The sequence below is a fragment of the Peromyscus leucopus genome, chromosome X (genome assembly GCF_004664715.2).
Source record: "Peromyscus leucopus breed LL Stock chromosome X, UCI_PerLeu_2.1, whole genome shotgun sequence".
Lineage (NCBI taxonomy): Eukaryota > Metazoa > Chordata > Mammalia > Rodentia > Cricetidae > Peromyscus > Peromyscus leucopus.
Genome location: NC_051083.1, coordinates 83505902 through 83522757, shown reverse-complemented (window position 1 = coordinate 83522757; position 16856 = coordinate 83505902). Strand labels below are relative to the sequence as shown.

Below are 16856 nucleotides of genomic sequence, written 5' to 3'. Positions count from 1 at the left end.
TTCTTACATAGTGCAAACCCACCTGCCTACAGATTGTACCACCCTTGTACATCAATCATCTCTCAAGACAAACTTTCATAGGTATGGCCAAAGGCCATTCTGATCCAGGCAAATCTTCAACTGACTTTCCTCTCCTCAAGTGACTCTGGGTTGTTAATAAATATTAGCAGGCACTGGTATATAGTAATCATTTAATTAGTACATATCTATATGGCAGGCTATCTTGTCATTATTTTCATGATCTCATGAACGCCCAAACAATTATCTTATGAGAAATTATCAATGACATAAAGTTATTGGCTTCTGGTCAACTATATTTTTAAGAAAAGGTAGGCTTCTAATCTTCCTGAAATATTCAGGAATGGAACTGTATCACAAGTAAGAGGCCAAAAGTATATTTTTAGAGTCCTTAGGAATCCTTGACTGGCTGAGGAAGAGATGTGCAAAAGAGAGGGCTAACTTGGAAAATCTGTCTTCTGTTCCCCTAATAATGAAGGCATTTACACATTTATATTCTGCTGAATATTCCTGCCAGCAAAGTGATTCTAATGTTAAATAAAATAAAGTTTTAATAATACTGAGCTACACAATCTCAAAGGCCCAGCTATTTTGAATGTGTGATTCATAGCAGGCTATTGTATATTAGAACAGAAATTTTTCTTTTTTGTGAACTAAGTTGAGTTGACTACTTTACTCTCTACTCATCCATTAATAATGCAGGTTTCCCCTGTCTTCATGAAGCAAGAACATGAACACAAAGTTTCCATTATCGGGCAGAGAGGGTCCTTCTCGTATTAGAATATTACCACTAAGCATGTAGTATATTCTCAACAGTGAGAATCTGTGACCCCATGATGTCATAGCAGAGCTCACATTCTGCTACATAATGATCAGAAAGAAGATTATCATAATATGTGGTAGAGTACGAGACCTTGAAGAATCATGAATCTACTTGAAGCTATAAGTGTAGCTAGAGTTTTCCTGCCTGGCCCACAGTCAGGACAAATCTAGCTACAAATGGCGCCCAACGTAGGGCAAGAGTTTCCACCTAAAACCTGAAAAAAGATTCTAAAACGGAGCTAAAAACAGCCTCCTAATTGTCTCTCTCAAATGAGTGGCAGCCTGCCTGTTTGAGCTACTGGTGGGCTCCTAGCATGCACGCTCGATCTGCAGTATGGCAGGAATGAGGCCTCTGCAAGTGGCACATTAATCTGCGTGGTGGATTTAACCTTTGCTAGTACAAAACAAAAAAAGAAGTTTCTGGGCTACACGCTGCTTGGATAAAAGCATAGACCCACGATAGCTTCCAGAGCTGGCGGTAAATGTACCACCGCCATGTTGGGAAGCTGAGGTGGGCAGAGCCAGCAGCCATAGCACAGTTTCAGTCTTACAAATGCTACAGTTTAAAGCAATAGATTCACAATAAGACAGATTCAGATGTAATGGTTTACAATGTGTATAAAATATACGTAGGCTTAAAAGAGACAAAAAAAAGGTGATATATACAGTTATATAAACAAATACATAGTTTTAAAAAATAAAGTCTTTAAAGAGACAGTAAAATTAATATAAAAAATAAGCCACATAAAGATGAATATTACACAGAGAATCTGGATTGTGTTGTCTTTGGGATTTTTAACTACGAAAAAACATTTGATCATAAAAGATGTTGAGTTAAACCAATATATATATATTTTAAAGATTCCTTGACTTTACAATTTGGATATAAGGATGTGTTGCTTTGAAAAGGAGGCTCTGCTTTTGTTTCCACAGAAAGCAAGAGGCTATGGATTTGTTCCAGATTAAGGTACATCAGGTTTGACCAGCCAATACCCCCTGAAAGGTCTCAGATGACACCATGGCCCAGATAATCCAACGTCCAAATCGGATTCAAGGCAACTGGCTCAGACAATACAGCCTCATGAACTATTCCATAATCCTAAAATTTTCTTTGTGTCCCCATAAGATACAGCGCCCCCTCCAGCAGGAAGTAGTAAGAAAAACTACGCCCAATTCCCAAATTATATGTAAATTTACTTTGTTAAGGTTAAAACCTTCCTTTAAAAAAAAGGGGGGGGTGCTGTGGGATGTACTGTATGGCAAATGTGTTGCTCTGATTGGTTAATAAATAAAACACTGATTGGCCAGTAGTCAGGCAGGAGGAAGTATAGGCAGGACAAAGAGAAAAAGAATTCTGGGAAGTAGAAGGCTGAGGCAGAGACACTATCAGCCACCACCATGACAAGCTGCATGTGAAGATGCCAATAAGCCACGAGCCACGTGGCAAGGTATAGATTTATAGAAATGGGCTAATTTAAGATATAAGAACAGTTAACAAGAAGATTGCCATGGCCATACAGTTTGTAAGCAATATAAGTCTCTGTGATTACTTGGTTGGGTCTGAGCAGCTGTGCGACTGGCGGATGAGAGAGATTTGTCCTGACTGTGGGCAAGGCAGGAAAACTCTAGCTACAGAAACTTTCAAATGAGCCAGAGCCAGGACCTGGAGCTTGGGGGGGGGGGAGGTACGGGCCGGGGCAGCTCCTCTTCGGGTGTTTCTTCCTTTTGTGTTCCATGACCAGCTTCTTTTAGGAATTTTAAACGGCTAGTTGGAATTGTTGAAATAAGCTGGCCCCAGAGTAAGGTCCCCATTCCCTGGAGTATTGACCACAGCCACTGTTCTATTGAAAGTTCTGAGCAGCTGAAAGGTTTCCCACCAAACTGCACAATTAGTATCTGGACCATAAAGGTACCTAGCACAATGGTCCAGAAGATGGCATTATTAAAGATTCCTTCAAACACATTTCTTTCACCATGAATTTTCTGGGCATTTATTTCATTGAAAAGCTGCATCAGCACAAAGGTATTGAACACAATAGTGTAATGTTCGGAGGGGGGAGCGTGCAGAGGAGCATTCCTTCCACTGTCAATATCAAAAAACTTCTCCCCAGCAAATAAGAGTGTAAAAACCACTACGAGCTGGTAGAATGCATGACCCAAAATATTCTTCATCACTGTGCGTGAGATGAGAGGCTTATTTCTACCATAAGGCTTCCGAAGCAGGAGCAACTCGGTAGGTGGTTCCGTTGCTAGGGCCAGGGAGGCCAGGGTGTCCATGATGAGGTTTACCCACAGCATCTGTACCGCCTTAAGTGGTGAATCTTGTGTAATACAAGCGACTGTGAAAGCAACAATCACTCCTACTACATTAATAGGAAGCTGGAACTGAAGGTACTTTGAGATGCTGTCATAGACATTTCATCCCCACATAACTGCTATAACAATGCTTGTAAAGTTGTCATCTGTGAGAATAATATCAGATGCTTCTTTAGCCACATCAGTTCCAGCAATGCCCATTGCAAATCCAACGTCTGCTTTCTTTAGTGCAAGGCCGTCATTTGTACCATCACCAGTTACAGCCACAACTTGACGTTGCTTGGTGACAGTGCTATCAATTATACCTTTAACCAGTGTATGTTTGTCGGTGGGGGAGGATCTTGCGAGGACTCGAAGCTTTGGCCAAATCTTGTCTATCCTCTCTTGTTCAATCTCTCCTTTCTCATTTCATATTCTTTGGTTAAAGTCTTTACCTTCTAAGCAAAGGAAATCTTCCCCTGGGTGTAAAATACCACATTTGGCAGCAATAGCACGAGAAGTATTAATATTATCACCAGTGACCATGCGCACAGTAATGCCAGCTCTCTGGCACTTCTTTATTGCCTCTGGTACCTCAGGCCTCACAGGATCTTCAATCCCCACAACAGCAATCCAAGTAAGGCCAGTGACGACATCATTCTCGTTGTCCCACTCTGGTTCTGGCTCTCCCGCTGGGAAATCTCTGAATGCCAGACAGATGGTTCTCAGGCCTTCCGATGCCATCGGCTCAACAACAGTTTTCACAATATCACCACGGTCCCTGGGTCTGAATACTTTTGCCTCACCATTAGCACTCAAGATTTTGAAACACTTTTTCAGCATGATCTCAGATGCACCCTTGCTGAAGATGCAGTAACTTCCTTCTGAATTTTTCAGGACTGTACTCATGGACTTCCTAACAGAATCGAAGGTGTAGACTTTGTACAATGCTTCTTCTGGTATTTCATTTCTAACATCTTGATAATCCCATTTTAAATCCAAGAGAAATCCCAACAAGGCACATTCTGTTTTATTACCCACATGACAAGGTAATCCACCCTCTTTCTCTGGTGGCAGTATTATATATATATATATATATATATATATATATATATATATATATATATATATTACAATATCATTCAGTTCTACATATCAGCCATGGGTTCCCCTATTCTCCCCCCTCCCACCCCCTCCCCTTACCCCCAGCCCACCCTCCATTCCCACCTCTTCCAGGACAAGTCCTCACCCGAGGACTGCGATCAATCTGGTAGACTCAGTCCAGGGAGGTCCAGTCCCTTCCTCCCAGACTGAGCCAAGTGTCCCTGCATAAGTTCCAGGTTTCAAACAGCCAACTCATGCAATGAGCACAGGACTTGGTCCCACTGCCTAGTTGCCTCCCAAACTGATCAAGCCAATCAACTGTCTCACCTATTCAGAGGGCCTGATCCAGCTGGGTATAGTTCATGTGTTTCCATTCATTTGGCTATTTTTTTTCAATAATTGAGTAAAACTGAAATTTATTATATGCCACAGTCGTCCTAGGGACCTCCATGCTATATATATAGCCTCTATGGTTCTATGGGTTGTGGTCTGATTGTTCTTTATTTTATATCTAGAATTGGTGGCAGTATTTTTGATGTATAAGCACAATTCAGAGAAATTCCTGTTACTAGATAGGAAGATAGATAAGAAGATTATCATAATAGGCGGTAGAGTATGAGACTTTGAAGAATCATGAATCTATTTGAGGCTATAAGTTCAAAGACTAATAAGTGCTATTCATTTAAGGAAGACTAAGCTATTTTCGTCAGAATTTAACCACTGAGATACAAAAACTCAAACACAGCATGTTTGGAGATTTGCTAGTACATCAATGAAACTGGAACTCAGAGCTGATAACTCTCAAACTAGAATTCTTAAACATGTTTAATGGTTTCTGCTGCAGATAAGATAATCTTAGAACTTCACAGTTTCATTTCTTAAGATATAGGCATTAAGCATAAACTAAATTACTTGGCTAAACACCTTCTAACCAAGTCCAGCCACCTAACCTCCCCTTTTATATTTGTATCAAAGATTATATTTTTGCTGGAAAGTGAAACATTCATTACTGAATCCTGATGAAATAACTTTAGTATGAAAAAGTATTTGTACCAAAATAAGCACCAAATGACATCACCACATGTTGCCTGTACTCATTAAAATTTAACTACGGATCAGACAGGAAGCACAGGTGGCACCGCTGGGTCATCCTATATGGCACTGTAGGCACAGAGAGTCCCAAAGTGTCTGCCCTGCAGTCTGTTCACATCATGAATAGCAATATAAAATCAGAAAATCATTTACCACTCAAAAGATGGCTAATTTAAATTTCATTGCCTTCTTTAATTTTATTTATTTAAAAAATGACTGTCCAGTTGTCAAGGACAAATGTGATCATGTGATAAATGTACTACAGTTAGAAGGAAAGGAGAATCATTAAAGACACAGAATGATTTCATCTATGTAAGTGGGCTGGAGATCTGGGGCAATAAAGACAGAAAAAACATGTTCCCCAAGGTGAGGAAGCCCTTGATCTGTTAACATCATTGGCATGTTACACATTAATAAACTGGGGCTTGGAAAACCCAAGCAAGACTATGGTACAGATAAGTAGTAGAGCCTAAAATTAGATTTCAGGTCTGTCTAACTATAAGGCCTGTATGCTTAAGCACTGAATACACTTCCTCCTTAGTAGTAGTAATAAAGTGGTGTTCAAGATGACCAAGGGAAAAGATGTACAACCTGAGACTCTGAGTCAGCATTTACTTCTTGCCCTCACTTTTAAAAAGAACTGATAGAGAGAGATGATGTCAAACTTGGCATCAACCTGATCAAGTGAAATAAATGGGTGACAGGATACCAGTTCATCTGCTTCACTCCTTCCTAAAAAAATCAACGAACAATTATTCACAGTGAAGAACACCACAGTGAATGACCTGTAAGACTGTAGCATTCCCCTGCACCACAGAACAGAGAAAAGTCACTATACAGCCAAAGGAGATGAGGTTCACTTGATACCCCTTTTACTTCGACTATTAGAAACATACACAAAGGCCCCCTGGGTCCATGGTTTCCAATAAGGAAGGGAGATCTGGAGGGGGATGTTCAACTTCCCCATGACTATAGGAGCCTTTCCATGAATCTTAAACAATTCAGTAACAACTCAAAAAACTCAATTCATTACAAAGAAAACAAATATCCAATTAAAAACCAGACAAATGAACTGAACAAACATTTGTCCAAAGGAAAACACAAAATGGGTGACAAATATATAGAAAGAAAAGTTCAACATCACAACCTTACAGAGAAATGCAACCAAAAATTACAATGACATGTTATTTCACTACTACAAGAATGATTATTATAAAAATGTATTATCAAAAATAATAAGTGTTAAGAAAACTGTAAAGAAAGGTCCCAATGTACATTGTACTAAGAATGTAACTGTAGAGCAATTATGAACATGAGTACACAAGAGCACAAAAAAGTAAAAATAGGACTACAATATGATCTAGTAGTCCCACTACTGCATATATATCACATGGAAATGCATATGTCAATGTACTCATATTCTTACTACAGCATTATTCACAATCATCAAGATAAGGAAGCAAACTAAATATTCACTAATGGATCGAATTCTTTAAAATGTACATACACACAATTAATTGAGTACTACATTGAGACATATAAAGGAAGAAACCCTATAAATTGCAGTAACTTGGAAGAACAGAAAGAGATTACACTTAGAGAAATTAAGCATGCACAGAAAGAAAAAATCTGCATGATCTTCATTCATACATACAATATAAAGATATTTGTTAGAGTTTGAGAGTAGGATTGAGTTATCACAGGCTAGGATAGTTGAGAGTGAAAGGAATTGGAGAGATATTCATTAAACAGTACATGTCTACAGAGACAGGAGGAGTAAGTTCAAGAAATCCCCTGTAGAAGAACCCAGTGGACTATAGTTTAGAATATGACTTTGAAAAATTCTAAGAGATTTGTTTTCTGACTACAATAACTATGAGATAATGCATTTGTTAATTAGCTATATTTAATCATATATATGCAGTAGAACATCATGTATATTTTGAATACACAAAATTTTATAAGCTGATGTAAAAAAATAAATTTGAGGACAAGCATGATAACACACTCCTTTGATACCTGCACTCAGAAAGCAGAGGCAAATAGATCTCAATGAACCAGGATTCAGTTCTTAGTAGCCACATGATAGCTCTAACTCCAGTTGTAGGGGATACAATGCCTTTTTCTGCCTTCTACAGGCACCAGGCATTCCTGTGGTACATACACATATATGTAGACAAACATACAAAGATTATCAAATAAAAATAAATCTTTTGTCTAAATTAAATAAATAAATTTGAAAACAATAATCTGTGAGTAAGACATAAATTTAGAAACCAAATGGGAAAAGGCACAGTACTTCATAGACAGGCAATAATGAGTGCATATGTAAAGGAGGGCACTTTAATTTCCATGGATGCAACTGACTACATAGTTTTCTCTGTGCGTTATCTGACCTCTAAAAACATTACTACAATGTAAAACGTGTGACTAATTCAGAGTAAAATCAACTAGTCCTTAAATTCACAGGCTAACTTAAATAATATGCCATCTTTGGAATCAAATAATCTATTAGTGGCATAATGTTATCACTAGTGCTTAAAAGGAGTAGATTTTATAGGTTAATATATGTAAATTTTAAGAATATGTAGAAATGGGTCTTTAGGCTTCATTTCAGTAAACTGAATTTACTTAACAAATTTAAACATTTGTATTTATTCCATACAGAAGTTAAGAATTTAGAAGTTATTCAAGTTTCTATGTTAAATAATTCACCTCTATTTCATGATATCTAATTTTAGTTCTCAACTAGTATACAATGAATATCCAAATAACCACTTTTCCCAAACCCCAACCTAAAAAGAACAACCTAGTAAGAATACTGAACTAGGACTTAAGAATAAAATCTTTATAGAGTTTTTAAAAAAGAACAGTGTTCTCACCCGTAAGTGGTATATGTGTGTGTGTGTGTGTGTGTGTGTGTGTGTGTGTGTGTGTGTATATATATATATATATATATATATATATATATATATATATATGTTACAGTAAGACAGTATGTCGATATGAACAGCAGTTAACATTACCAATATAATGGAATCAGTTTTGTAGATTACCAACCATGTCTTTCTGCTTATAGCATTCTTACATCTAAACACTTCTGCTGTGGATCTGAATGTAAGAGAACACACAGTCTCATTTCGTCAAGACAATAATAGAAATAATACTTCATAGGTCACATTCTATGATTTATAACCTTAGTGTGTCTTTTTCAAAGAGAAAATTAATATAATCTAAAATACAACAAATGCATATACATCCTTAAAAGACTTTATTCTACTATATAAAAATATGGATGTTAAATATCTTCAATAGTTAATATAAACTGTATAAACTACTTCACAAGTTGATAAAAGTTCAAACTTATCAAATATGTGCTATGCATCTCATATTTCAAATGGATGTCTACACTGTATAACATGCAGAAAATAATATACTGCCCAAATGTGACATCAAGTTAAAGTACTCTGCTACCAATCCCATATTCTTTAGATATAACAAGACAAGAGAAAAAGAAAGTAAGCCATCTGGAGCACAGTAGGTTAATGCACTATTCTGACATTTGTAACCAGTACAATTAAGGGCAAGAACACTTCATAACAGCACTCTCAAAGGAGTCTGTTACATAATGTGCATCTTTGAAAAAATAAATATTACAAAAATGCAAAGCCTGTAGATTTCATGGATTATTTCAAAGTTGAAGCATGTTTTGGACTAATATTAAAAATGTAAGCAGATCCTCATAATCAAGGAATATAATGAGCTGAGTTTTAATGAAGAAGCAGACATAGTACTATACATTTAAAAAAAAATGTGAGCCGGGCAGCGGAGGTGCACACCTTTAATCCCAGTACTCAGGAGGCAGAGGCAGGCAGATCTCATGAGTTTGAGGCCAGCCTGGGCTACAGAACAAGATCCAGGACAGACACTAAAATGACACAGAGACAGAGACAGGCAGATCGCTGTGAGTTCGAGGCCAGCCTGGGCTACCAAGTGAGCTCCAGGAAAGGCACAAAACTACGCAGAGAAACCCTGTCTCGAAAAACCAAAAAAAAAAATAAAATGACACAGAGAAACCCTGTCGGGGCGGGGGGGGGGGAGGGATGAACTTGCAACGGAATCCCTGGCTAGAAAGTGCTGTGCATATAACACTAAGGGTTAATCTCATCTCTAAATCATATGTACACACAAATTGTATTAACATATAAAATCAACAGGCATAACGAAAATTAACTGACTCTAATATTATTCAACATCATTCCCACCACAACTCTGTCTTGAGTGTACTGTGTGATATTCCATGTATACTTATTATACTAATCTGTACAGACTGTCTTGCAAAGCAATAATTATACCCATTTTACAAATGAGGAAACTGAACTCATTAAGTCCAGAATGTTTCCAGAACTTAAAAAGCTAGCTGTCAGTGTCTGCACAAAACACAGAGTCAAAATACATACCTTTTTTTTGTTTGTTTGTTTGTTTGGTTTTGGTTTTTTTCAAGACAGGGTTTCTTCACGTTGCTTTGCGCCTTTCCTGGATCTCGCTCATGTAGACCAGGCTAGCCTTGATCTCACAAAGATCTGCTTGGCTCTGCCTCCCGAGTGCTAGGATTAAAGGAGTGTGCCACCACCGCCCAGCTCAAATTTTCTAGTTTTACTCTCTTCCACTATGTGGCTTTCAAACATACCCTAGTATATCAAATATGCCATTTCCTTAATGTTGCATTACTCTTCTAAATAAGTCTTTAAATCATGAATTAGCCACAATAAGTTTTGTAAAACCAGTATGCACCCTCAAACTCAGTGATTTCAGCTATTTCCAAAATTTCCTAGGAACATATCTATTGTCTAATGCGTGGTATACATTGTATTCCTAGAAGAGTAGAAAAATCTAAGGTTGGAGTAGGGACTTTTCTTCACTATTTTAACTTTTTAAAATTATAATTACATAACCTTCCATCTCCTCCCTTCAACTATTCCCATGTACCACTTGAAGCTCTCTTTCAAATTCATGGCACCTTTTTCTTAAACTGTTAGTGGGAAGGGGCAGGGTGTGTGTGTGATGGTGTGTCATGCTTCCTAAATATAAATACTCAGTCTATGTTATATATATAATGTTTTCAGGTATGACTATTTGTTATTGGACAACCAATTGGTGTGCTCTTCCCTGAGGTAGACTACTTTTCCCATTATAATATTCATTTACTGGAACATAAAGATTTCGATAAGGAGAACCATTTTTTTCCTGAGATGTATTCCAGAAATTACTAAATTTACAGATGCACATCTTCCAGCTAATTTGTAGCAATTCAAACAAAATGCTATGCATCATTACTGCTAAATATGCCACAAGGTTTTTCAACTAATCTAAAACATTGCAAGAATGCACTGGAAAGACTGTCTCATAAAATATTCAAAACTGATATAATTTCACATAAAACAAAGGGCCAGAAAATGAGATTAAAACAAATAGTAAGAGGTGAAACAATATTCTTTCTTCAGAAAATTATTACTTGTATAGTTTACCTAAAGCATAAGTCTTGGTCCTCAAAAGAGAACCAATCTAAAGTATTTACATATAATATGGACTCTATATCAAAACTGGAGTTGTAAATAATAGTAAATTATCTGAATCCTTATAAAAGTACCTTGTACATAGAAGAGATTAGTTTATCTATGACAGCGATTTTAGCTCCTATCATAAATTCATTTTCACGCAAGCAAATAGCATTTGTATATTGCTTTGTTTTTGGATCTGGGCAAGTGAAGTTATTTGCTAAGTAAACATTTACTAAGCATCATCTATGTGCTAGATACTGGGTTCATGAAGACAATAAGGACACATGTCGCCACTTGTTGAAGAGGCTAAGAACATTATTTGCTTGTCATTTGTACATTTGTTCAGTTCCTTGGTATTTTGATGCCAGGTCTCTTTCTACATATCATGCTAAAACAGAACTCACAAATCCTCCTTTCTCAACCCCTTAAGTGCTGGGATAACAGACACATACTATCATGCCTGTTGAGAGTGAAATTTTTAACAAGAAAAGTATTAATAAAAATGTCCATACATTAACCTCAATATTTTAGTTTATATGTACTACCTGTCATAGACTAGAAAAAATCAGTACTTGCAGATATGTCTTTGTTAAATTCTTTTTCAAATTAATTCAAGTAATGAGGAGGATTTTTTTTTGCCATTGCTCCATGGCCCCTATTTTCCAATAGAAATATATCAAATCATAAAAGCAAACATTTTAGTATTTTTTTTAATGCCATGTTAACTCATAGTTAAGTTTTTAAATAACTGATGGTCCTCAATTTTTAATATAATATATAAGACGTGGAATATGTGTGAAGAGGACAAAAATAGAATCTAATAGTTCATAACTTAAATATAAGTTTTGATACATTTGCACAAAAATGTAACAAATGTATTGGATTATTATTAAACTATGGATGAAAAATGTATGGCAGTATAATAATTGCTACCATTCAAATTTCAGATAGAATATAGATTTTGGCCCTTATATTAGAAGTGTCTTGGAAAAACATAAAATGTATTATTTTTTTTAAAAAAAAATCACATTAATCCCACTAGCCTGTAACATAAGATACATTAGCCCAATTTTATATATTTGACAAGTTCTACAATCACATTTGGCAATAATCCACAATGACATATGAAAGTGATACTGGAACCTAGGGCATTCAAATTTCTAATCCAGTATTCTATCCATTAGTCTTTTTTTTCCCCAATGTCTTTGGTGCTTTTTATTATCCTAAAATGCACTTCAGGCTCACTTATTCTCTAAAGGAGTAAGTGAGCTGTGAAAAGCACAAAGGTTCACAACTCACAAAATAATTGTTTAATTTGGAAAAATAACACAATTATTGCTATTAATAGTAACGATATGTGGTGCATTATAACAAAACAATATACCTGCACATCCACACACACAAAAGATTCCAAATGTAAACAAATGTCTACATGTTGTACTCATTGCCTTCAATGTAAGTTGTATAATATTTAACTGTGTAGATTAAAAAATAGTTGATATATAACTGGGCCCTTATTCACCCTTATTCACATTAATTGGGAGGCAGAGACATGGGGGTCTCTGTAGGCTTGAGACCAGCCTGGTCTACCTAGTGAGTTCCAGTATAGCCAGGGTTATGTAGCAAGACCCTGTCTCAAAATAAAACAAGAAAACAAAGGAAAACTTGATAATTAAGGACACACAGAAATCCAGAAAAAAAAGGGGGAAACTGATTGTCTTAGTTAGGGTTTTTATTGCTGTGAAGAGACACCATAATCACATGAACACAGCAACTCTTATGAGAGAAAACATTTAATTGGTGCTGGCTTACAGTTTCAGAGGTTTAGTCCATTATCATCATAGTGAGAACCATGGCAGCATGCAGATAGATGTGCTAGAGAAAGAACGGAGAGTTCTACAGTTTAATCCACAGGTAGCAGAAGTGAAAAGTGTATACTTGACCAACCTTGTACATCTGAAACCTCAAAACCAACCCCCACAATAACACACTTCCTCCAACAAGACCACACTTCTTAATAGATCCACTTTATATGGGTCAAGCATTCCAACACATGAGCCTATGGGGGCCATACCTATTCAAACCAGCACACTGATATAGAATACAATTAAAGAAATGAGAAGTTTCAACCCAACCCAAACTGTAAAGAGGGAAATCTTTACAGTAATAATAGCAACATTTATATTTCACAGAATTATTTTGTGATGGCATGTGGTAAAATGAGCAAACAAAAAAACCTATAATGATGCTATTCCTACACTGTAGATAAAGCTTTAAATTCTAATATTTTCATGACATCACTTTTATATACTTTTTATTTCATTTTGAGATTCTATTACATTTCTTCATTCCCCTTCTTCCTTCAAACATTCCCCATATACCCCCTGCTCACCATTAGATTTACTGTCTCTTTTTTCATATCATTTTCTAACACAGAAATATGTAATCACAAAGAATGGTACTTATACCTCAACAGTTATAGGATTTAACTGTGTAATTTGCCTAATTGTTTGTGTGGGCTTGGGCTGGAGGTCAGTGTTAGAGTTTGTACTTAGCATGCATGAGTCTCTAGATTTCATCCCCAGTACTAAAATAACAACAAAAAGGAACACAGTTTGTGTCCAGATTTTCTCAATTAGGAATTACTTTCATTATTGGTACATTTTAAGTGCTATTTTTAAAAATTTAAATATATGTGTGGGTATAAGGTGAGAATAGAACAGGTAACACGTGAAAGAATAAAATGAATAATAATAAAAAACACAACATAGTTCCAGAAAAATACAGAAAGGAAAAAAGAATAGTGGGGGGTAAAAAGCATATTTTTTTCCACTAAAAAATAAGTACAATCTGTTAACTTCAACCAATAAAAATTTCGAACCCTTTTAATCCTGACCTCTGAGAGATCAAATGCAACAACTAAGATGTCTAAAAAGTCTTCCTGAAGGAGCATCTGACATGAACTGACTGTAAACAGGAATTAGGAAATGTAAGAGTGAGGAAGTGTCCCAAGCACAGGGCATAAGACCTGGAAAGATTATAGTGGAAGAGAAACTGAATTATGAAATGTACAGCATGACTATAGAGAATGAGAATTTTAGAAAGAGTTTATATGCAGAATAGCAGATACTGACAAAATAAATATATGCCAAACACGAAGGTCCTGGAAAGGCCCAACAAAGGCTTTGGAATATTTCAGGCAAAGTAAAATCACTGAACAACATGTTCATACTGATTTCAAAGGCCCATAGAAAGGGATCGACAGGTGGCTTCTACTGGAATCTACATAAAAGGGATGGTGGGTTGTGGTGGTCTCAATAAGAATGGCCCCCATAGGTTTATATGTGAATGTTTGGTCATTAGTGAGTGGTGATACTTGAGGGGTATTAGGAGGTGCAGTCTTGTTGGAGGAAGTGTGTCACTGGGGATGGGCTTTGACCTTTCAAAAGCCCAAGTCAAGTACAGTGTTTCTCTCTCTGTCTTCCGTCTTCCTGTGGATCCAGATGCAGAACTCTCAGCTATTTCTCTAGCACCATGTTTGTCTGTGTGCTGCCATGCTTCCTGCCATGATAATGGATGAAACCTCTGAAACTGTAAGCATGCCTTAATTAAATGTGTTACTTTATAAGAATTGCCTTGGTCATGCTGTCTCTTCACAGCAATAGAAACCCTAACTAAGACATGTACTGTACTAGAAAAGTAACCATGGAAGTAGGAGCTACTGGACATTAAGAATGTAAAAAAAGCAAAGTACTAGAGGTCCCCAGAAATCCACAAAGATACCTCCACAATAGAATACTGGTAATGGTCGAGAGAAAGCCCAAACTGACCTACTCTGGTGATAGGATGGCCAAACAACCTAACTGTCATGCTAGAAATCTCATCCAATGACTGAGGGAACCGGATGCAAAGATCCACAGCCAGGTGAAGCTCCAGGAGTCCAAATGGTGAGAAAGAGGAGGGTTTGTATGAGCAAGAATTGTTGAGACCAAGATTGGAAAAAGCACAGGGACAAATAGCCAAACTAATGGAAACACGTGAACTATGAACCAGTAGCTGAGGAGCCCCCAACTGGACCAGGCCCTCTGGATAAGTGAGACAGTTGATGAGCTTGAACTGTTTGGGAGGCACCCAGGCAGTGGGACCAGGACCTGTCCTTAGTGCATGAGCTGGCTGTTTGGAACCTGGGGCTTATACAGGGACACTTGGCTCAGCCTGGGAGGAGGGGACTGGACCTGCCTGGACTGAATCTACCAGGCTGAGCTGAATCCCCAGGGGAGACTTTGCCCTGGAGGAGATGGAAATGAGGGTGGGCTGGGGGCGGAGGGGGGGAGGACAGGGGAATCCATGGCTGATATGTAAAATTAAAGAAAAATAAGAATAGATAAATTTCAGAACAATTATAACATGTAAAATCATTAGACAAAGAGGGAGTATTACAATGTTTATCTATTTTGCATCATCTTATATCCTTAACAAAAAGCATATTTTCTGCTGTAGTTATATATTTAAAAATAATATACTAGGTTTTCTTTTCACATTCATTTACTTACATGAATATATACACTATTTCATATATATGTATGTATGTGTGTGCATTAATTTTCATGCTTTTCCTGAGTGAGGTAACCCAGACTCAGAAGGACAAACATAGTACGTACTCACTCATAAGTGGATACTAAATGTGAGGGAAGGGATGGCCAGACTGCAACCCACAAATCCAGAGAGGGTAGCTAACAGGGAAAGACCCTAGGAGGGACACAATGTGAAGGAGAAGTGGATGAGATCTACATGAGTGGACTGGGTGGAGGGGTGGCAGAGGGCGAGGAGTGGGGGATGAGAACATAGGGAAATGGGAGAGTCAAGCTGGAACAGGGACAGAGTGGGGGGGGCAGGGAAGAAGATACCGTGATAGAAGAGGACATCATGGGAATAGGAAGAGGCAGGGTGCTAGGGAGGCTCTCAGGAATCCACAAAGTTGACTCCACCTTGGTCTGTTAGCAGTGGTCCAGAGGGTGCCTGGACTGGTCTACTCTGGTGACCAGCCTAGCAAATAACCTAACTGTCATCATAGAGCCTTTTGTCCCATGACAGATGGAGGCAGATACAGAGATCCACGGCCAAGCACCAGGCTGAGCTCTAGGAACCCAACTGATAAGAGAGAGGAGAGATACTGCAGGTGACAGATGTTGAGATCATGATGGGAGGATGTGCAGAGATGACCAGCCACACTAGTGGAAGCCCATGAACTGTGGACTGGTGGCTGTGGAGACCCCATTTGACTGGACTAGGCCCTCTGGATATGGAAGACGGTTGTTTGGCTCAAACTGTTTGGAGGGCACCCAGGCAGGGGGATCTGGATCTGTCCCTGGTGCATGGGCAGGCTTCTGGAACCCGGTGCCTGTGGTGTGACGCCTTGCACAGCCTTGGTGCAGTGGGAAGGGGCTTGGACCTGCCTAGGCTCAGTGTGTTCGGCTCTGCTAACTCCCCATGGGAGACCTCGATTTGGAGATGTGGGATGCAGGGTGGCTTGGGAAAGAAGGGCTGGAGGGTGGGAGGAGGGAGGAGGGCGGAATCTGTGGATAGTATGTGGAGTGAGTAGAAAATTTCTTAATAAAGAAAAATGAAAAAAAATCCATGCTTTATATTACTATCAGATTAGTTCTCCATTACAAAAATGTTATCCTTGGTTCTCTAAATGGCATTCATATTCTTGTATGTTCCCATTTCTCATATGAATGAAAATTTTGTTAAATTCAATAATTCAACTAAAATGTCCATTTTGCTATAACTATAGCTGGAGAAATTTAAAGAAATTTTATATACTTATATTCTTTATCTCATCTAGAATTGTAATCTTTTCATTAGTCCAATTCTGCAGATTTCAGTATATTCTAAATTTATTTATTTAGATTTTATAAATCTCATTTATTTACTCTGATCAATTTATATATTGCTAACATT

At 37.6% G+C, this 16856-nt stretch overlaps 1 protein-coding gene and 1 pseudogene across 1 annotated transcript in view; both read right to left on the bottom strand.

Moving 5' to 3' along the window:
- The window catches only part of LOC114696996 (protein diaphanous homolog 2-like), a 761266-nt gene that overhangs the window by 591495 nt on the left and 152915 nt on the right, over window positions 1-16856 (bottom strand).
- On the bottom strand, window positions 2482-4215 carry LOC114696995 (annotated as a pseudogene).